The sequence below is a fragment of the Carassius auratus genome, chromosome 50 (assembly GCF_003368295.1).
Source record: "Carassius auratus strain Wakin chromosome 50, ASM336829v1, whole genome shotgun sequence".
NCBI classification, from domain to species: domain Eukaryota; kingdom Metazoa; phylum Chordata; class Actinopteri; order Cypriniformes; family Cyprinidae; genus Carassius; species Carassius auratus.
In genome coordinates, this window is record NC_039292.1 from 8,088,667 (window position 1) to 8,111,807 (window position 23,141).

The window sequence follows — 23,141 nt, forward strand, 5'->3', positions numbered from 1 at the left end:
AAATTGAAATCATTAATGACTAAAATCACTATTCACTGAAAATCTTCCCCTCTAGTGAGCTGTTCACATAAGAACCATTGCAACTCAAGGTTAGAACTGTGAACCTAATCGATCAATTCATTAAAAATAATTGACTCAAAAAAATGATTTCACTGACCCAAAAGTGGTGAGCTCAAGTCTTAAGAACTATTTCTATGCTCCTTTTTTAAAATCAGATCTTTAAAAGCTGCTTGAAGAATCAATGTCCTTATGTGTTGCAGTGGAAAAAAAAATAACAGCTTACAGGGTTGAAACAAAGTGAGTGAGTCTTTTTTTTTTTTTTTTCTTTAGTGATCTACTGTATACCTTTAAGTACAGACTCTTGCCTAAAACAGGGCAATTTCTCATGTGTCCCAGAGGCAGTTTTCTGGCCCAGCATTTGTGTGCATATAATTGTATGTTGCTTGGATGTTTGTAAAAGAGTTTGAATCCCCTCTGAGACATGTGAGGCTGTGCTTCCTGTCTCTCTCCCTCTCTTCCCTTCATATCCCCCTCTCCATGCAGTCATTCTCTCCTTTCTCCTTGCTCTGCATTAAAATGATCTGGTCACCTTTAGCTCGGCTTCCTCTCCTCTAGGGTAAGTCTGCGGATGACAGCTCTGCTGACAGCTCATACTAACTAGACTATTTTCTTGATCTGTAGCCTGACAATGCATACTTGCTTTCTCATAATAGTGTTTTTCTTGTTATGCTGGCATTTGCTATTGGCAAAAACAGTCAGTTTTTTGTGTATCCTGATGGAAAATGCTTGCACATGATTCTCATCAGTTGCCTGTGGTGATTTCTTGGTCAATGAACATAGAAAATCTCAGAAAGTGCATAAGCAACCTTTTGGTGGAGCTCAAGAATCAATCAAGGACCTTGTTTTTGCAGCTGTGCACACATTAAAGGCCCTGATATACATCAAGCAAAGATGAAGAAAAAACTACTGTCACTTCATTTCGAACAAAATCAGGTTATCACCTTCGAATTATCATTGGTCCGTGGTGATTACGTAATGGGTTCGTTTCCATGCTTTCTTTGACATGGAAATCCTGTCCGGTTTATTTCTTCTATTTGGTCTGGCAATGACATAAAAAATGAGCACACTCGAGAGCAGTTTTATAGTAATATAAAGTAGTAATAAGGGTTAGTATTACGCTAGTAAGTCATAATTCTAATTTAAAGCAATGCTTACAATGTTTATTCATGTTTAATCCTACAAAGCTGCTTGCTTTAAAGCAGTCTATTGTATTAATTGCTGTATACTGTAAATAAAACTTGACCGGAGTGCCGAATTACAAAGCTGGTGCAAACATCTCCACATCGCTATGATCAGATGCTTTCTTAACTGCTGTTTACTCACAGCTGTCACCTTTGTTGTCATCATTTTGTTATATACTTATTTACATTCATTTTTTAAATCTAATGAAAAATAACTTGAGTTATTCAGGGCCTTTAACATTGTTTGATGAATTTTTTTACAAAATCCAGTTATTTCAATAGAAATACAAGTAATTGGGGAATTTTGGGGTTTAAAAACAGTCATGCTTCCTTATTACAGCCGATAAAAACATTGCAGGAAATGCAATTAAGTCCCGATAGTGAAACGTTCACATTAAAGGGCCTGCATTACTCTTTGTTCTTACACGCCATATCTGTCCCATGTTTATATGCACATGAGGAATGTTTGCGGCAGCTGCAGAAACGAGATAAGAGAGCTTGTTCATCTCCTGACCTGACCCAAGACCTAAGCATGTCAATACGTCTACTCTTGTTTGTGTATGCATGCACATGTGTGTCTGGTATATCTCCAGCTTCACAGCTGTCGGGATCGGAGACTTTGCCAGGTGCAGCTGAACTCTCAAAGTTTTGGATAAGTTGCATGCTACACTAATAAGACACCATCGTCCCTGCTTGATCTCAGGGACCTTTAATAATGCTTGATAGCTAACATAATCACAAACACCTTCGCTCAGAAAAATGTGTTTTTGAAAACTTAGAATGAAAAAAGTACACCAAAAGATAATGCATCATAGCCAAAGTGTCATTTGATGACTTCATCTGTAGGTATTTAACCGTTCTGATAACAATCCTCAGGGTGACCATATCCCTACTGCTCTGTATAGTACACAAAACTCCCAATGACGCAAACAGGAAATGCTCAATGCGAGGCAATACAAAGAGGGTGTAATGGGTATGTTGTGGCATATTGGTTGAATCTCGGGCCTGGTAACCATCACAAGGCCCATACTGAATGTTTAAGCATTTTGTATAATTGCACTTACTTGAGGGAAAACGTGTATAGTTAACCATTTACTCACTTTAATGTTGTTCCAAACTTGTAGGATTATCTTCTGTGAAAGGCAAAAGTGAATTTGTAAAGAATATTGTATTATGTTATATTTCAGATCTACTAAAGCCACGTGGTAGCTTGGTAACAAAAAGGGTGAAATTAAAAAGTCCACACTGGCTCTTCTTGACACATTTATAAATAACCTTCCGATGTCTGATTTGTGAATGAATCATTAATACATTCAAATCTTTTTTAATGGTCTGAATCATTTCACAAAACCTGTCTGAATTATTTGTCCGTTAGACTAATTCTTGACTTAGTTACAATTCTCTAGACCGAAACAATGACCTAATAGACCAAATAGTCTAGATTTATCATCACTGTTTATCACACATAATTGTGGTTGTCAGAAATTCACCATAAAAATATGGCATCAATGTTTCAGTTATTACAGGACTGCATTTTGGAGCCTGTATATGCTTAAAGGGATAGTCCACCCCAAAATGAAAATTTGCATTTACCATTGCTCTGCAAAATTTTGCAGGTTGAGTCCAGTCATTTTTGTGGGAATTCATGCAGTCGGGAGTTACATGTAATAGCAATAGTTCCTCACACAGATTTCTCTCATGTTTAAGTTGGACACAAAAAATGTCTGCGCAGACCAACAGAACGATGCTTGGTTTGAAAGTGACTTCATGATACAACTGGACAGCAGGCTTGGTTGTAAAACTAAAAATGCACAGAAATAGATGAATGTCTTCCACAGGAAATAGGGTCTTTGGAATAATGGGTTGAAATCTTGAGTGAAAACAGATGGAAGAGTACTGAGGCAGTGTGACTTTAAATGTCCCACTCTCCCTCTTTAGATGTGTTTAAACAGAGACACTGGCTTGTTTCGCTTCAGACTTGCTCTCAAACTTAATTAGAGTCACTGTGTCATGCAGCGAAAAGAAAAAAGAAAAAGACTGAAAAAAAAAGATTTGCGTGTGAAACAGTGAGTTGAATGTTGTCTTGGAGCATGTAACATCAGCGAGTGGAAGTTGTGGATTTATGTTTTGCATCTGACTCTCTCTCTCTCTCTCTCTCTCTCTCTCTTTCACACACAAACACACACACACACACACACACACACACTGAACATCTAAGTGTCTGGCTGGCTAGCAGATTCAGGGGGTCTCGGATAGACATCTGGCTTTAGAAATAAGGCTTGTGCAGTTACTTCAGCATGTTAAGACCTCCTGTCTTCAGCAGCCAATATAAGGAGGAAAAGAAGAAGGAGGCGACTCTGTAAAACAGGCAGAGCACTCACTGAGAGCTCATATCTCAGCCAGCCACTGCAGTCGCTCCTTCATTACAACGGGTCAAGATGGGCCTTCAGCATGGACGAGGAAATTGACTTTTATAAGCATTTCACTTGGCTTAAAAAGGTAGGTTGAAATGTATAGTAAAGTTATCATTTTTTTGGACATTTCCATTCAGCTTTTATTACTCACATTTTTCTCTCTTTCTCTCATGCACGGTCAACCAGTTATTATTGCAAACTTTTTTTTATGGAATACTGATATGTTTAAATTGTTTTTAAATTAAGTTTCCAGCAAGAAAATAATAGTCCATTAAAAAGTTACAAAACAATCAGCATAGCAACGTTACAAACACCATGACAATATTACAAAACATAATATTAATATTACAGTTAAACTAAGTGAAAAAATGCTCTTTTTTTGTTTAATGTATAGTTTAAAGTTAGCTGTAATAATCTTAGATGGTGACAGTTGCATGAAACGAGAGTCCATGGTGATTTGATTTGTGTAGAACTGTTTGTTGTCGTTCAAAACATCAAGTTGTATTGTGTCGGGAGCTTGTGATTTGCAATAGTACAAAAGGTCTTTTTACCCTGTCCAGCTTCAGTGATTCTGATCTCATGCCCTTGAACACAAACAAAAATGCTTTCACTAACTAACACTTGACATTTGGAGAAGTAAATCAAGCAGTAAAATTCAATTTAATGGTGAGGGTATGAACATCAATGTGCACACCTGTTCCTAAAGTGCAAGAGGCTTTATAAAGCTTGCCTGCCATGGTTGATGTGGTTTACAAGGCATTGTGGGATTGCAGTAAGCCGGATATGGGGCAGATATTTGTAACATTGCAGGAAGGTACACAATGTAAAATGAAACCAGCCATTACATTCCAAAGTAAGAAAGGAATTACAGAAATAAAAATTCACAAGCCGTAACAGTATAAAATGGTGGTTTAGAAGAGGAATTAAATGCATTAATGTATTGCAGGGAGGGGTTGCACTGTAGAACTCTCAATATTGACATAAATTCTTGGACAGTGTAATAATGATCACTGTAGTTTCTTCTGAAGTCATACCAGGCGTTTACAGTTCTGCAAGAAGGCAGTGGGACTTGAAAATGGGGGACATTCCAGGGCTTTTGGGTTGTCTTGCATATGAACATTTCTATGGTGAGGTAATAAATTGAATTGGTGCTCTAGAGAGCATCATAACTCTCACTGTTTGAACTCAGCTCTAAAGGTTAAATCAACTATAGATCAGGACATGTGGTGGACATCTGAAACAAGGAGCCAAATCATTCTGTGGGTTTGGGTTGTAAATTCATGTTCCAGTTGATGTTTGCATGGTTTCCAGGTTAAAGCTGAAGTGTAGTTTGTGAGCCTCTAGTGCAACTGAACCGCAACAGTCGTTTCCAAAAGTAAAAAATCCCATTCATTTTATCGATAAGGGAATTGATTTGAATGATAACTAATAAACCTTATACGACAGAACTATTGTGTTATTAATCGATGGTATATGCATTTGTTGAAGCCATCAGTCCACATTATTTTTTTTTTAGATAATCAGGTTCAGTAGTGGAATTCCTGGTGAAAAACTACATTACCCATGATTTTGCAAAGTGTATCTCCACAAATCTGTGACATCAAAATAACACTTAAGCACCACACCCACTCCTGTAAAGCACTAGCACTTTAAATTAATATATTTATTCATTGTTTTTAATTTCATTATATCTGTAGCAATGCTTTATGGGGATTGTAGTTCTTTTCCTCACTCCATAAATTATAATTATATGGTTACTTTTAAGTTCTTTTGAGTTCCTCACTTTAAGACATTGAATGATATTACACTGTTTTCTTCTGATATCAAACATTTTTTCTCATTACCTGTTTCCCAAGAAATAAATAATCAGGTTGAATTTATGCAAAGAAAGCCTCATGTGTGAAGACTGAGCACTGCCTTTAGACAAGCTTAACCCTGTAGCTCCTCCAGGCAGTCGGCCCTGTGAACCATGAGTACACAGCTTTATTGTGAAAATTGACAGCCCTGGACACAGCAAAAGCTTAAAAGACAGAGATTATCCATGTGGCAAGCGCTAGCTCTGCTAGCTCAGCGCTGACAAGTGACAGTGTCTTATCACGCCGCGACATGCTGTATTTACTGATGTGTTTTTTGCTGATATAGTCTAAAGACTGAACAGAAGATTTATTTGATCATAGAATTTTAAAAATAGAATTTAAATTTAAAATCTTTATATCTGTCTCGGTCTATGCAACATGCTGTTGTTTATTTTTCCCTTGTTATTGTCACCCTCAACCATTATGCATATTACCTCATTAATTTGTAATGAGCAACTTTATTGTGTTTCTATTGAAGGGGTGTCAAAGCTGTCAGTTCATTTTTATTATTATTTTTTTATTATTTTTTGGCGCCAACATGTCATTTAACACCTTTAAAACAACACCTATTTTTTTTGGCTTACTTGCATATTTCTCTTTGTTGAAGTTTATTCTGTCGTTTGCAGCGAGCCAATTATTCTCCAAAAAGTGGACAAGCAGGTTATTTCTCCTCTTGCACACCTCTCTGTTGACTTTCAGTTTCTGTCTGTGCATGTGTACCTGGTTCTGTACGTTATGGAGACCAAATGTTCCCACAAGGATAGAACTACCAGTATTTTTTTTACCTCTGTGTGGACATTTTTAGTCCCCATGAAGAAAACAGCTGACAAAATCATACAGAATTATGTACAATTTTAATTTAGGGGTAGAGTAAAGGGATAGAAGATTCAGTTTGTACATTATAAAACTATTATAACCTATGGAATGTCCCAATAAAACATTCAGGTTCAGTCTGAGCTGAATGTCCCCCACAAAGCAAGTATAACCTGAAACAACCCAAACTGAGAAGATATTTTGGTCCTCATGAGGAAATCAGCCACTTCAAGTGATCAAATTACGCTTACAATCCAGAAAACTTCTCTGTGTAAAAACACATGTACATGTGTGTCTCCACAGGTTAACCTCCAGTGCTCAAGCAACAATGAGACCTATCAAGAGCGGCTGGCGAGATTAGAAGGCAACAAAGAGTCTCTGGTTCTCCAGGTGAGATATTTCACTAGGCCTCCAAGGCATTTCAACTCAGCATAATAGTCACAATGTCCAAACAATGAGAAGGCAGCTAGCCAACATGCTTGTAAAACCTCACAGGGTCAAACCGGGGGACTGTGGTGTCTCTGTGAACGGAGAGGCATGTGACGCTGACGCGCTGCAGCCCAGGGTGACACAGCTGCCTGTCTAATGCACAATGGGATGTTGTAGATCACATAGCTATGGGACAATCTGTGGACAGGTTAGGGGGTTGGTGTTACTTGACATTTTACCAAGCAGCAATGGTGGACATCACAGTGAGAGTTAAGCCATTATCAGCTTTAGAACGGTATATGTTTACTGTAAGCTTGCAAGCTTCTTTGTGTTCATTTAAGAGAGATTTTTCCAATGCAGACATTCTGATTTAACAGTAAACATATCATTCAGTTATTTTATGTCATACAAATGTCACAGATTATATTATTTCTATACTGAATGTCTTCTAGGTGGTTTCTAGGGCACTGCTTTGGGGGTTTCTAAGGCTTCTGTGTAGTTAGGGCATTGCTAGGTGGTTTTTTGGGCATGTAGTTAGTCACTAGGTTATTCTATATGGTTGCTAGGGCATTGTTAGGTGGTTCTGGGTAATTTTCTTGGGTATTCCAGATGGTTTCTACACTGTAAAAAATGACTGTGATTTTAACGGTAAAAAACTGTACAAACCTGTTAAATGGTTTAAAAGCGAAACATTTACAGGGAAAAACTGTAAACTGACATTCCCAGAATTCTCAAATCTTCAAATTTAATAACTATGTTTCTTCTTATTTTTTTCTTTGGGTTGAAAGGTGAAAGTAACTCATCTCTGAGTCTATAAAATTCTATGAGAGGTCTGAGAGTATTTTTCTAAGCAATCTGACTTATAATCTTTATTTGGTGGACAATAAAATGCCTAATTTAGCAATTTCCACTCAAACAAACCTGGCGTTGATTTGTAATCAGTACTGAGTATCAAAGGCTTACTTGTGGCTGTCTTTGAATATTAAACAGAGGTGATAGAAAGTATTTTAACATAAAAAAGTGAAGCACTTCCCCTTTAAGAAGTTAGGTCTTTTAACTCTGCAACAAGTGTTACAAAAGTTGCCCTTCTCCATAGTCCCTCCCCTCCTGTGCTCTGATTGGTGGATTGTCTAAAACACTGCTGAACATGATTGGCTCCTAATGCCCTCGAGGTGTTGTTCTTCTCCTTTTACCTGTCCTGCTGGTTGGTAGTCCTTCAGTTGGTGTTGAACAAAAGGACACTTTTAAAACAACTGAATCTCAAGCAGACTCACATGTTAGCATGGAAGTGTCTCAGAGCTAAGGAATGGGCGTTTTTAACTCAAATGTACACATTTGAAGGACTACATCCCTCTGCTGTTTAGACTTTGGGTTTGCATGTGTGTTGCAATCATCGTTAGCATATCTGTCAGAGGAAATGACAGAGAAACTCTGGGCAGGTTTCGGGTTAGCCTGAGTGAACGTTTTGTGCTGTCTGTTGGTTTTAGGTGAGTGTTCTCACTGACCAGGTTGAAGCTCAAGGGGAAAAGATCAGAGATCTGGAAAGTTCCCTGGAAGAACACCACCACAAACTCATTTCTACTGAGCAAATGCTTCAACAGGTAAGACCACATACTTGCTGTCATTTACATCAAGTTTTAAGCAGAATTGTGGTTTGAAGAATTGAATGTTTGTAAAACATTGTTTACTACCTGAAACTTGAGTAACTTGAGTAATTTTTACATCAGTTTCAGATTTAATTGTGTAGACTTGACTCAGTGTACTAGATTTATGAATGTGGGTTACCAGTTTTTTGCTCCGTGCTGGCATAATCACACCCTCAGAACTTCACATCCACGTTTGTCTCTACAAAGTTAGTTGTTTGTTTGTGTGGATGTTATTATCATAAAATATGATAACTGTGCATGTTTTTGTGTGTTTTACTGTTTATCGTGTGATTAACTGGATAAACTGCTGGATCTATAATCACACTCGTTTAGTCACTGGGTTAGTTTTTGCTGGCAAGTGTTCCTTTGATTTGAGAAATGATTTTGAAACGGCTATGTTCCTTTAGCATTGCCAAGTGAAACCACAGAAATAAATATATGCTTATTTGTGAGGAGGATTTTAATGTTGAAAAAAAAAACGCACAGACTTACTCAGACAGAAAGGACTTGAGTCATTGTGACAATGTTTACAAAAGGTTAAATGATTAATATTTTATGCACGTCACTTTTATTTCCTTGGAATTCCAAGTATAGGTCTCTGCAGGAAAGTAATGGGAGTTACCAGATCAGGGTGTTTTTACACCATGATACCTGATTGGTTGATGTCATAGTGACGTTAGGTTTAGCAGTGGGGTTGGGATCATTTAGATTGCATGATTTAGAAACACCTAGCAGTTTGAAAACACCCACAAGGTGATAAACACCTTGAAAAGTCTCTGGAATTCTGCCGGTAAATTATTTAATAATTCTTAAAAAAAAAAAAAAAAAAAAAAATATATATATATATATATATAACACAATAATAATAATAATAGCAAATAATTTAATATTAAAGTATATATTTTTATATTGTTTATTTCGATACATAACGCATAAAAAAAAATATTAACTTATTTTATATGATCTAATCCTATAATTGTTTGACGTACCAATTCAGTTCAGTTTCATACAACTTTAAGGTTGTATTAGTGAGAATTGGCCACTTTGCCAAGGATCATGTTCAGGATTCCATAACAGGACGGCTGTGTCAACAAATGCTAGAGATGGAGAGATAGAGAGGGCCCTCATGTTTTCATTGATTGATAGGGCAAGTAAACTCTCAGCTTAGTCATGGCAGTTTTCTTAAATACCATGGTTCTTTATAATAGGTGGATACTGTTGCACAACCAAAAAAATCACATTGACATTGTCAGTAAGGAAAAAAGCCTTTATTCTAAGAAACCGCTACATGTTAAAAAGATACCCAGGTGTATACGCGTTGGACTCTTTTTAATGTGCATCCCTATCTTACCAACAGTCCTTTATCTGATTATGGATAATTTAAAGGGTTAGTTCAACCAAAAATAAAAAAATAAGTCTGTGTTTTACTCGCCCTCGAGTCATCCTAGGTGTATATGACTTTCTTCTTTCAAAATATTCCTGGCTATTCCAAGCTCTATCATTGCAGTCAGCGGGTGTTTCTGTTGAACTATATATATATATATATATATATATAATATTAATTATATATATATATATATATATATATATATATATATATATATATAATATTAATTACTATAGGAAAGGTTTTCCTTTCCTATAGTAAGGATCCTTTGCTCCTATAGAAAAACTGGCTAGACTAGCATATCTCAGAGACGTGCGCTGTACATATGTCCTGCGTCATCCGCCGGAATGCCTTCCACATATAACAGATACAGAAAGTGAGAGAAAAAGTGTTTATTACGATTGAAATATGGGTATTTTTATTATGAAAATATATGGATCAAATGGAAAAATCCAATAATGCAAATTCACATTAGTTCACATTAAATTGAAGTATATTTTAAATAATAATTTATAGTAGGTAATAGGGGTTCAACTTCAAAAAGTGTGAGCCTCTCTGGTTGCTACAGCTTAATCTTTTCCAGCTGTTCTTAAAAAAATAAAAAGAGCTTAATTATTAAAAAAGTCATGTCATTTATAGTAATTGATTACTCTCATTTACATGGGTGTTTTAGTTCATTTTATAAATATTTTTTTTAATTAATTCAAAGCATTTAAATACATTTACATTACATTTAATTACATGTAATCATTTAGCAGACATTTTTAACCAAAGCGAGGACAATAGAAACAATCAAAACAAACAAAAGAGCAATAATATATAAGTGTAATATGTAAACTTTTAAATTTTTATTGAGTCAATTAAAATTTTTAGGTAGAGTGTCCTAGTATACTCTAGCAATGTATTCTTGTAATGTAATTCTTATCCAGTAAATTAGAAACAATTTGAAAAGTTGTGGTGCCTTTTACCTTTTTTATTGTGGCCAATTAGGGACTTTGGGGTAGAAAAGCTGGAAAACCACTGCTGTACACCATGATTTCAAACTCAGTTCCTGGAGGGCCAGAGGCCTGCAGAGTTTAGTTCTAACCCTGCTCCAACAAACAGACCATTTCGTTTTCAAATAAGCCTGAAGATCCCTGCCAGCATGAGACTCGAACCCGCAACCTTTGACTCTCTAAACACCATTAGGGCATGACCCCCCTCCCCATCTTCCCCCCATCAGGACTGTGATGTCGATGGCTGAATGTGACTCATGTCCAATGTAATTTACAGAAGATATCATCAATATACCAAGGTCTTTATTCATGGTCTTTACCCAGAATCACTTTCTGGGACTCACTTGACATGCTTCTAGATTAAACTAAGTATGAGCACACCATCTGAGCTTTCCAATAAAGACAAGGGACTTTAGCGTTCTGATTAAGAAACTACAAGGAGGAAGTACTTCAGGTGAAAGAGGAAGTGATTGCGCTTATTTTTATTTTTTAATTGGCAGTGTGTTTGAGGGTAATTCTGGTCAAAGTATGAGGCATAACTAGAACTAGGTTTTCTTATGTGCACAAGGCAATTTATGCCCTTTTTAAAAACTGGTTCGCAAAGGTTCTCAGTGTCCTGCTTGATTTAGCCGGTAGTATCAAACAAAGTTTCCCTCTTTTGGCCCTCCTGACTTTCTCACATACAGGGGCAGAGGAAGTAAAAATAGCGTGCTTGAGTATATTTAGTGGCGCTTGGCTTCAGCCTAAGCATTACTGCGAGAGAACTTGGCCAGTGGAGCAGCAAGAAGCGCCTGTGTGCCGTGTGATTGTTACTGTATACAGTACAAATGTGTGGGTGTGTTTGTGTGTGTCACCATGTGTTCGCTAACGTGTGTGCATGTGCTTTAGGAGCTCCTTAGACGAACCTCACTGGAGACACAGAAACTGGAACTCGTGGATGAAGTTTCCTATCTGAAACTCAAGCTAGTCGGCATGGAGGAGGAACACAACCACAATGATGAACAGGAGAAACATAATAAAGCTGAGGTACTGTATCAGTCTGTCAGTTCATACGGGGCAATGGGTTCATCTGTTAAGAGATGGTATTGGATTAATGTCATAGTATTGTAGTTTTCTAAATAATGGCTGTTTACTTCCTCTATATGTGTAGTCTGTCTTGCAGGGATGTCAAAATATCAGTAACCAAAATACCAATACATTGTTTTCATGATTCTCAATGGCAATTTTATTATCACAGCAAAAAATAATTTATATTAATAAAATTTTTATTTTTTTATTTGGCCTCCCAGTTTTCTATTTTTAGTTTTTGTATTTATTTTATATTGACATAATGTTTTAGATTTGAGTAATGTTATGTGCTTTTGCTAATTCATTACTTTGAGCTTAAATTTTTCATCTAATAATTGCTTTATTTCTACATAATTTAAATTACAGAAAACAGTTGTATTTTTTAATTTAAATTTCATTTTAACAATAATTATTTTTCAGATTTATTAAAATGACAGAAAACTTTTATTTTATTTTAGTAAAAATAACAACAGTTTGTTCTAAACTATATTAAGTTATGTATATTTAATATATATTTAAATATGTATATCAAAATGAATGTTCAATTTGTTTGTTTATAGAGTATAATTTATACATCTTTTCTATTTTATTATCAATGCCTTTGCTTCCTAGAATTGTTTGACAGCTCATAAAATAATACTGATAAATGCTAATATTTGCATTTGTAGTACTTTTTTAGATTTGTTGACTAGGAATGATTTCGGTTGACTAGATGCTATTTAGGTATTTTTGAGCATGCCTATGTCTTTGTTGTCCACCTGTTGCCTCTAATTCAATTGAAACCACACACACAGGAAGCAGCCGTGTCAGTATATGTGTTGTTAAATACATTTAGAGGTATAGTAATAAAAAAAGTGTATGGTTATAATAGAATAGAAACTGATATCAGACACACTATTGTGGTTACCAAGAGTGTCATGTTGAAATACAAGATCAGTAAACATGCTTTTGAGCTGATATTTAATCTGATGTTTCCACTTGGCATGTGGAAAGATAACTAGGGGACAGGGAAGTCATGGTGGCATGTTTATGTCGTGGTGAGTATATGTAGATCCTGTAGATTTATCAACTCTTAACACCTAATTACTTATCAAACTTGCAGTGTTACATACTTTGTGCAGAGTCAACAGTCTAAACAGACTCAGAAAAATACCATAAAACTTTAAGGAGCATCTTTTCTGTGCTTTATTTTTCTTGAACATATTAAATCTCTGGCTTTCTGTCTAAAGATGGAACGGGTTTACCACAGCCATGCGAAAACCTGGAAATATCAGCGATTTCAAAGCCTTGAAGAGCCATTATTATTGACAAGCTTAAAGTCATGGGAAATTTCACATTGAATATTTATTTGCTTTGGTATCATAGACTCAAAATGTTTCATCAGCTTCATTGGAAGTCATTAGAAAAAATGGCTTTTCAAATTTCTCAATTAGTATGTGAACATTATCCTGGTGTTTGATTTCAGAAAAGTATACCAAGGACTCAAAGAGACCAAAAACAGGAAGGAGTTTGACTCTGAGCCATAGACGTCTCATTGTTACTGTATGTCTTTGACATTCGTTTGAATCGGGCTATCACAGAGACTCAGTCTTTCCACACTGACTGTGTGCTTAACGAAACGTGATTTTCGGATATGTATACACACGGAGACAATTACACACACACATTCAAACCCCATGTCCCACAAATGTTCCCAGTGCCAAAAAGGCAGCGTGCTGATAAGCGAAGATGCTAATCATTAGAGACACTAAAGCATGTGATGGGCCTAAATGGGAGATAGTGACAGGCAGCTTGATGAACACAAAATGACAGACGCCAGAAGTGCTCAGTGCTTGTCTTGAGGAGTGTTCAGCTGTACACAACATGCACACGCTTTTTAACGCACATCTGCAATGAGTATCATTCATGTTTAGAAATTAAGCAACAAGCGAAGGAATTTGTGGGTTTACGAAGTGAATCTAAGAAAATCATTCTTTCTTATATAATTTTTTTTTCTTCTCATAAATCCATAGTGTCATTGCACACTCTCCGTTCTGTGGTAACCGAGCTCTCCTTGCATTTGTTGCATCAACAAACACTGGCCTCAAGGGTGACAGCTGCAAGGCTCCATTCAACAGGACGGAATGGCAGAAATTCACTTTGAACATACAACATGCGCAAAACACTTCTCCCCCACTCACCTTTAGCATAGAGCTATATATAAGCGTGGAATGTGTGCCTTATCATCAGCTTTAGCATCAGCGGGGAATATCATATGAAACTTCCTCTGGCTGACAGCCTTTGCATTTCTGTCAGAATAGCTAAGATTAGCTTGACTAATCATTCTCTTGTGCACAAGTGAAAAACAAACTGAACATTAACATGCTTCTTGCTAAAATAATATCTTGTAATTGGTGCATTGTACCATCATACGTCACAGATTAGGTATCACAGATGCCCAAAATGTATTTTGTCCTCTGAAATGCAGTATCTTGGTTCCCAGAAAATCTTGTCCTCATATAGTTCAAGTTCAAGTTCAAGTTCAATTTATTTGTATAGCGCATTTACAACAGCCTCCTGGCTGACCAAAGTGCTTTACATAAGAGCAAGAATATTACACATACATAAATAAATAGACCAGACAAAGACCATTGGCAACCAGTGAAGGGATCTAAGAATTGGGGTTATGTGTTCATGTTTACGACAGTTTAAAAGAAGTCTGGCTGCAGCATTTTGGACAAGCTGAAGTCGTGCAATTTATATAGACATGATATAGACCCTTCTTTAAATTTAAAAAAAGGTCAGTAAAAAAACTTTTACCGGCAAAGAGTAGGTCACAATGCAGGTCCCTTCACCACCTTTACTAATATATGCAGAAAAATGTTATTTCAAGCATAATACAACAAAAAAATGCTGAAAACATAGAAGGTATGTGTATAAACACTATTGGGGATTAGTTGTGGACAGATTTTTTTTTTTTTTTTTTAGTTTTCTGAAAGTCCGCCGGGCCAAACGCTAGATAAAACTGAGCCCGAACCAACCTCTGGAGTGGAAATGTGACTTATTAGATTCTAAACCCTAAAGTCCACAAAGCCAAAAATGAATATGCCTATTCAGAGAACTCCGATTATTCATAAAACCGTCTATGTCTATGTGTAACTGTGTTTCCAAATCTGATCACTGTTTTCCTTTTTTCTGGCTTTCTTGTTTTTGCTCTCTCAGAGTGTGGTTAATCTAATTAGTGAACTACAGGAGCAGATGTGTAAATTCCAGGAGGAAATCAGCAATCGCATCCAGGAGCAGCGAGCTCGGGAGAGCCTGGGCGAGAATGGCACACGCGAGGCTCTCGACCAGAGCCCCGATGTGGGCCTTGGTGCCTCTGATGCTGAGGAATGCAGCTGCCACTGTAGAAGTGGAGGAGAGAATGTAGGCAGATCCTCATTATGTGGTGGATTTACTTCAAGACCCCCTTTTTACCTCCTTGCTTTACCCTAAAAAATAACCATTCCCCCCATCTCACTTTTGGACACTTGGCAACAGGAATTGCTACTAACTGCCTCTTCTTACAGTGAATCCAATTTGTCTGTGGGCTCCATTGTGGGAATCTCATGGTTACTGGTGTTTGCAGTGTGTTCTGATGACAGAATGTCATGATTTATTTTGGGTGTAAAGCTGCATGAAGGAAATTCACTAACGCTAACCGTTTCTGAGTAGATCCAGAGAGCTTCCAGGAGGGTTGTGGGCTTAGTGGTGACTAATAGATTCTTTTCCTTGATCAGTTAGGGCAGTTTTTGATGTCCCAAGTTATCTTTTTTAATAAACTAATAAGGTTTACCAGGAATCTACAGAGCTTTCTTGTGTGGTGTGGGTTTTATGGGTCAGTCCAAACCTTTTCTTCCGAATTCCTTTGTATTGATATGAATGGCCTTAACATGGAACCCCTGAAGTGGAATTTGCAGGGGAAAAGCCCCTAGAACTTTCGAGTGCCCACAAGAACATTTTTCCACATGCACAAGAAAGTCTCAGGGTTTTATTTTTCTGCAAGGTCAATTTAGGAGAACTGTACCTTAGACAGAAGCATGTTTTTTCCAGGAGCAGTTGCCAGAATGGTTGGATGTTTGCCACTGCAAGGTGATGTGTAATTTGTTCTTTTTTATTTCTTTTTTTTTTTCATCAGGCTTTGTTACAAGAGCTTCACCTTCTTAAGATCAAAGTTGAAGAACTGGAGGGTGAGAAATCACAATATGAAAGGAAGCTCAAAGCCACTAAGGTAATGCATATTTAATCTGGACTCCTATTAGCTTTCAGTCTAGTATCTTGTCGTTCTGTATTGTTCATTACGAACTTTAACTGCCCCATCAGCATTTACTAACAGTCTCTTTAGCCATATATTGGCTTAACCCTAAATGCAGACTCTTTTCAATGCAATTTCTTTCTCTGATCCCATAACTGTTCTATACATACTTTTTATTCAATTGTTCACTGCACTCTCAGAGTCTCTTAAGCTCTTAGCATAATGAACATCCCTCTGGCTTTCTCTTCCTCCAGCTTTCTATCACCTATTCTCTCCATGTCTGTTACCAGTCGCTCATGACCAAGCTTTCTACACTGAAGCTCACGGTCGAGCACACTCAGGTAGAACGACAGCATTGGGAGAAGTGCTGTCGGACAGCTCAGGTGCTTAACCTTGCTCCCCCTCCTTATCCCTTTTTGTCGTCCATGAGGAATATGACACAAGGGACAGGGCGATGATGGCCCTGTCCCAAAATGGCACCCTCAGTCCTTACGGTCCTTTGAGTTCACATGACGTAATGTTGCTGGATAACTGACGACTTTAGCTTCCTTCAAGATCTGCTGATGACACATGGGGAGTACCCTTCTGAATCATAAAATGGGACACCCTACAGTCATGTGGACTATAGGGATACCCAAAAATGAAGACAACTTGAATTTTGCATCTTGAGTGCCATTTAAGACAGATTTATTTCATAATACTTCCACCTCTGCTCAGGAAGTCTATATTTTCCAAGCTTTGTCATAGGTCCATGAAAATGTCCTCTCCTTTGGTTGTTTTCGCCTCTCTGAGCTCCCAGTACTTGTGCCTCTTGAACCCTCTTCCATCTAGATTTGTTTAAAGTCAGGGCTATCCAATCCGGGCCACTATCCTATATAGATTAGCAACAACCCCAATTAAACAAACCTATACCACATAATCAAACTTTTGAGGACCACTCAAAACTGTCAGGGAGATGTTCTGGATGTAAACTTTGCAGGAAGGTGGCCCTCCAAGAGCGAGATTAGACACCCGTTTTACATCACTGATTGGTATTCAGTCAGTTGTTGACAAGCTAATCACTAAATATTTTACGATAATCGTTGAGCTTCATGATCCCCAGTTGTTAATGGTCACCCGTTTAGATGGCTTGCAATTGCTTTAGCTTTGAGAGCTTTAGCCAAGGATAGATCTCCACATGGTCTAGCGGCAATCTTTTAAACCACATTATGTGGAAGTGAGCAGTGTAGAAAAACTGTATACGTGGATGGGCTACTATAGATCATCCATCTGTTTGTGTGACTACTTGCACATTAGTGTGGGTTCGTATGACTTCTTTCTCTGGTAGATTGGTAGGTCCGTCCATCTTGGGAACAAGGGTTGAACAGTTCGGTATAGGAATGTTAACAGATTAACACACTATATTTGTACATACAGCACATTTTTTATGTACGTTTCATCATGTCTTATTGTCTTCTATAGCCTGTAATGAAATACTACAAATAGTTCTTCCCTAATTTAGTCATGTTTGCCTGTTACTACCCACACAACATTCTCTCATTTTTGACTAAACAATGGCTGATGAGTGAATGTTTATTTGTGGTGCGGCACAGAAATAAAAGGAGGGTCATGGGTCTTGCTATGTGCTAACATTTGAGCATTTACAAGGTTTGGACACGGGTGTAAGGAATCTGCATACAAAGATGTTTTAGCCAGTCTCAAAGTTCTGATAGGGATGATGTAATCTCTTCAAGAAGACGTAATGCGGGAGTCTGAAATCTGTTGTCTTGATTTAGCTAGCTGGAAAGCTACAGTGTGGAAAGACTTTTTGTGTTTGATAATTCAGCTCAATATAAATAATTTTGTGAATTTTTTTTTTTTAACCTTGTAGCCAACTGTAGTTCCAGCATTGCTACTTGACCATTCAAGTTTTTTGTGGGAAAACATGTCAGAGAGTTGTGCTAGCTATTTGGTGGTGGTATATGAACAGTAGGTATATTCTACATATGAAACAGAAAAAGCTTACATGTTTGTGGTAGCCACCCCCCCCCCCCCATTTTGCATTTTGTGACAATATAGTGGGTGTTTTTTAAATGTAAACGTACCGTTTATCACCCAAAATGGTGAAGGTTATTTCAACCTGTATTTAACCCTATTGTGCCTGTCATTTTTGTGTTTTCAGTGTCAGATTCCCCTGTTTTCCCAAAAACTATTAATATTAATACCGTTGTGAAACATGTGGATCTTGTTTTCTTCTTTCTTACATAAGTGTTAATAAAATGATGGTTTAAAGTGTTTTATGTTTTGTTTTTTAGACTGAGATTGGCAAACTCCAGCAGCTGCTTGCTACGAAGAATGCTGAAATCGAGTGTTTACAGAATCAGCTTCTGTCCCAAGGAACCATCAAAGATGACATCACAGAGAGAGGTACCTCTAAGAAGATTAAATCCTAATGGTTGCTTAAGTGAGGCCTTAGTACAGAATAATTTAGCATTGCATTAATAAGACACTTTATCCTAATAAGGTACAACATAGGACTTGAACCCTTTACAAATTAAGTCTTAAGGACAGTTTTAAACCCTGATTAGTTTGACTGTTTAATTTTTTTTTCCTAGCAATAAACATCAAAGAAACATCAAAATCAAATAGACAATTTATGAATGTACTAAATAAGTTTTGTATGTCTATGTGCACTTGTCTCTGTGTACTGGAAGCTTATGTCACTAAAACAATTTCCTTGTATGCATAAGCATACTTGCAATAAATCTCTTTCTGATTCTGTTTCTGAAATGAGTAACAGGGTTGCAAATTTAGCCAAAACTAAGTATAAAGGGTTAGTTCACCCAAAAATTATAATTAGCCCATAAATTACTCACCCTCAAGTCATCCTAGGTGTATATGACTTTCTTCTTTCAGACGAATCCAGTCAGAGTTATATAAAAAATTGTCTTTGATCTTTCAAGCTGTTTAATACCATGGGTGTTGCATGCATCAGTTCAAAAGAAGATAAATAAAAAGCGTGAATCCATAAAAAAAAGTCTCACGCAGCTCCCTGGGGTGAACAAAAGCCTCCTGAAGTGTATCGATAAGCTTTTGTGAGAAAAATATCAGAATTAAAAATGTAATAAACACTTTAATGTATGTATAATTTATGTATTTAATATATCATGATCCTTCCATGCTTTCTCCCAGCTTGATTCAGCTGCCCCTTAGCGTCACACTGTCAATTTGGCTTATGTACACTGTAAAACTGTCAAGTCTGCCGCGATTATCCCCTCAATGGCTACCTGTGTGTGTGTGTGTGTGGAGGGGGTGTTAAGAGGCTGATTCATGCTTGTCACACCCCGCAGCCACTCATTGCTTTCCCATGGGTCTGTGAGCTAAAACTCGTTAATATAGCACCAGGGCCAGTTCCAAGAAAGCAAAAGAAAGGATGACTCAACTGCTCACAGCTTCTATGTTTTGTATGTCGCTGAACTTCATTTTAGCACATTTTAGCAGTTAATCTCATTATTTGTGCATTATTAACAGCCCAATGGTGGGTGTTTTTATTGACTGTAAAGTATTACACAGTGTGTAAAAACTTTAATTATATGTGTAAACCTTATTATATGTGGAGTTAAATATAATACATAATTAGAAATCAATATTAAGAATAAATTATGCAGTATAAAGTTTACAAATCTAATAGGTTAAATATATCAAATATATTTAAAAATAAAAAAATATATATTATACATTTAATTTTATTTGTATTCCTGATGTTGAAATTGTCATGTTAAATATATTGCACAGTAATTAGAAAATATTATTAATAAAATAAAAGTTAATTAATTAATAAAAAAAAGTACAATGGCACCATTTTGTTATAAATTATAGTTGACTTTGATTTTCTTTGGAATGTATTTCCATATATGGTGCTGTGAAGGAAGTTTTCCTTTCTAGAAATACTAGGTCATACTAGTTTAAGGAGGTCATGCTGGTTTTTCAAACATGGTAGCATGTTCACTTAATTTAGCTGAGGTGGTCAGCCACAGATACTTTCTTTTTTTTTTTTTTTTTTTTGCCCTGGAGGCCTGGTTTACCTCAACATCTTCTCTTAGTGTGTTTTGTAAATGAAGTGTATCCCCACAACACAGTGTTGGATGAGTAACTAAAAGCAGCAACATTTTATTTAGCTTAACTGCAGTTCATTTATTCTATCAAATCAAAGTCTAATTCTTCCTAGTCAATCAAGTTGTCCTAAAGGTTTTTCACATACTGCATAATATTTCATTAAATCTACTCTGCATGTCGATGTTCATTTAAATCAGGTTGTATTCTAGTTGTATTTAGAGTAAATGTACACATTCAGATTTGATGCTGTCAGCCTAATCTGTGTTCATTTGTTCAAAACTCCCATTGTTTTTGTCAGAAATATACGTCTCGGATTAAATTCTGAATGATATAATTTAGATTATATATATCTAAAAATAAAAATCATCTAATGAAGTTTCTTTTTGCATGTAGATTAGTGTATATAACTGAATATCAGCGAATCTTGTAGTTTAACTACATTGAAACTCTAATGCTATTTATAATTTAAACTAGCTTCCCCAACACTGCCATAGTGATGTAATGGTGCACATATTAGTTGAGTTTTGCTCTTTATGTTCCAGATCAAGAGCTGCAGAGGTTAAAAACTGGAATGGAGATGCTAATAGCTGCCAATAAAGAAAAGGTAAGTCAGCATCTGTGCACTTTGCATTTAACAGGTCCAAAATGTGCAGAAAGCAGCATGCATGTTGTAACAGGTTTAGAGGTTTGTATATAGACTAAACATCAACTATATTTTGTTTATGAAGGATCGACACATAGAGGAACTCAATCTTCTGTTGGTCCAGTACAGAAAATTAAAGGACAGCTTAGCCCTTTCTCAAGGTACATTTTGAGTAAAACTTAATTTTACTATTTTAATGTTTTAGTGTCCATTGCTAAATGAATTTGAGCCTTGAATGTGGTTCTGTGACTCTTCAGTGACCAACAATATGTTGCTGTCTGGCAGCAGTGAGGAGGATCTTAATGGCACTCGAAAAATAAAAACCCTGACGCATAAAGCATACTCTGACATTGTCAGACCGGAGCTACAGGTACTATTCAAGGTTTCAGATGGGTCATTTCAGAGAAAAACTGCATGATCTTGCTTTTTTGAGTTCTTTAATAGCACAACCAGACCATTTATGGAGAAACAGGTCATTCAGAAGTCATCAGAATGTTGCAACCATAAACACATTAACAGAGTGGGTTGTTTTACACGCCAATAACAATGTATATATAGAAGTCTATATGCACTACTATTTATACTTTGGGGTTTGGATTTGTTTAATGTTTTTTTTAAGGTAGTCTAAAAAAAAGTACGTAAAAATGTACGTAATTGATAAAAAAATATATGTAAAAATTAACAATTTAATCTATTCCTGTGATGCAAATCTGAATTAAAAGCAGCCATTGCTCCAGTCTTCAGTCACAGAAGTCATTTGTGCTGCTTAATATCTTTGTGGAAACTATAATGCATTTTTTCCCATAAAAACAGAATTTATTTGAAATATTTTGTAACACTTTAAATATTTTACTGTTACTTTTTAACAGTTTAGTGCATAACTGCCGAATAAAAGTGAATTTGAATTTCTTTCAAAAACAAAAATCCTTAATTTGAAATTGTCAGTGTTTGTGTGAAAATGATTGTGTGCAAGAAATCTTGACTAACACTATAAGCGGACTTCAGGGGAAACCCCTAAAATGCTAAAAGGCATAGATTGTGTGTCTACATATTTCTATTCAACTTTGGTTAGGTTTTAAGTTCTACTTATTTAACTCTCCACAGATGTCTTCCCAAGGCCCGTCGCCACTCCTGGTTTCTACATGTTTCCAGAGGGAGCTGGACTCCAGGTGAGTGAGAGGTTGTATTAATAACAGAACATTGATTATAGCAGAGTCTCAGTGGGACGCTGTTCTTAAAGGGATCAGGAGGCCTCTTTGGGAAAAGGACCATTTAGTTGCAAACTCACTGTCCTAATTATTAACCAAAGCTAATGTGATTTTGTCAACTCTTGTCTTTCTTGCACTCCATCCCGTTCTATCCTTCTCTGGCCCAGCTTTCGCAATATTCTGCCCTCTATGGAGACCTCGATGGTATCCATTGGCCACTTGGGCTTTTACAGCAGACAATGGCAAGTGGAGTGTGTGTTTGTGCTGGTTTAAAAGGGGCTCTAAAGTAGCAGTGGCCTTGTTCTTGTGATGTTTTTGCCACACACCACACAGGCTGATACTAATCGATGTAGTTATGGCTGGAGCATTTCCTTTGATATTTTGATATTTTCAATATTCCTCTGCATGTAAAAAAAAAATCACAACAATCAATTACTAGATACATTTAGCAGAAATAATCATTTTTGCAGTATGTGCGCAAATAGAAAATAATTTTGCTAACTTTTTTTGTACACTGTGAAAGAGAAAGGAAATTCAATTGAAAAATGTTAACGGTGCAAGAAATTTGTAAAAATGTATATGTCCTTTTTTCATATTTTCTTTTTCAATTGAATAATGGAGTTTTGTCTTTATTTTATTTATTTATTTTTGCAAAAATGTAATTTAAATTTGACAGGAACAATGTTATTCTCAGATTGCAAATTTAAAGTGAATAAAAAAATTTCTAATTTTGTTGCTTAATTTGCATTGGAAATCAAATAGCAACATTACATCCATCTATTGTTTTTAACCATGAGAATATGCTTCCAGCCTACATTTGTTAGTCTGTGACGTAACCTGAACAAACAAGATGCACTTATTCTGCAATAATGTAAGCAAAGCTTATAAATATTTAATATAATTGTTCATGGTTTTATTTTCAGGTCAATACCACGGATGCTGTCCACCAGCTTAGAAGAACTCCAAAGTGGAAGCTTACAGATGGTACAAAAACCAGAATCATTTTGTATAAATAAATATGACTATTCTGCTTCTTGTGGCCAACTAACTCATATCATTAACAAAATGCCTTT

General features: G+C 36.4%; 1 pseudogene; it reads left to right on the forward strand.

Moving 5' to 3' along the window:
* LOC113066846 (liprin-beta-2-like) overlaps positions 1-23,141 on the forward strand; it is a 41,882-nt pseudogene that overhangs the window by 12,741 nt on the left and 6,000 nt on the right.